The sequence below is a fragment of the Epinephelus moara genome, chromosome 12, assembly GCF_006386435.1.
Source record: "Epinephelus moara isolate mb chromosome 12, YSFRI_EMoa_1.0, whole genome shotgun sequence".
NCBI classification, from domain to species: Eukaryota; Metazoa; Chordata; class Actinopteri; order Perciformes; family Serranidae; genus Epinephelus; species Epinephelus moara.
The window spans coordinates 23,720,866-23,721,920 of record NC_065517.1 but is presented as its reverse complement, the minus strand read 5'-3'; positions in this window follow the sequence as shown (position 1 = coordinate 23,721,920).

Genomic DNA, 1,055 nt, shown 5'->3' with positions numbered 1-1,055 from the left:
CATGATATCCCAAATGAAGACACAGAAAAAAACGTCTGTGTGCCCTGTACGAGCTGATGCAATGTGCTCGCGTCTACATGTAATAATGCATGCACATTCCTAACTGTGCGCCTCATTATCTTGTATGAATATCGCTGATCCCTGACGCTGTTGTAATTGTTACCATCATGAATCACCTGGATTGTTGTTTCCTTGTGTTCTTTAAATAGATCTTTTCAACGATAAGTGAAATCTGTTCAGAGAAGCGGTATCGCCACATCAATCATGACAGTAAAAGATACTCACCGACACGAATTCTATCAGCACCAGGTGACGTCATGTGTGTTAGACAGAGAGTACACTTCACTCTGTGTGTACTTCAGATGCTTGAAGGGATAATTTGACATTTGGAGAAAACACCTTGCTGAGTTTTCTGAGGGGGTACAGCCAGCAGACTGTTAGCGTAGCATAAAGACTAGAAACTGGTGAAACAGCTAACTGGCTCTGTCCAATGGTGCAAAACATCCACGTAGTAAAACCTCAAAAATCGAAACCAAATTAACGTGATATTATATCTTTAAAGCAATTTTGGGAAATGTACTTCTTATTGCTTTCATACCATTAAACTGTCGTGTTGTAGTTTTAGATTCTAGTGTATCAAAAACTTGCCACACTATGAACATTGGTTATATGAGCATCATAAACAGCTCACCCCTGAGCAAGAGTGACAGTTCTCTATTGACCATTTAATGGACTGCAGTGTTTCCAGCTCCACATTTTAGTACTATGCTAGGTATCCTAAACAGAGGGGTGACGAAAAATGGGGATGGTTCTATTGGTGCCATTCAAAAATAACCATTATACAACAGTTAGTTCCGGCCCTGCAATCTCATTGGTCGAGAGACAGTAAAACCGTGACGATATTGGAGTACAACATCACGGTTATTTCACTGTGTATGTATCACTCCGCCTCACAGCTGATTGCAATCAACAATCAAATCAAAACTGACGGTTAGTGTCAGTTAGGTCAGCAGTTGCGTTGTAGGCTAATTAATTCATCCACTGTCAAACAGCCC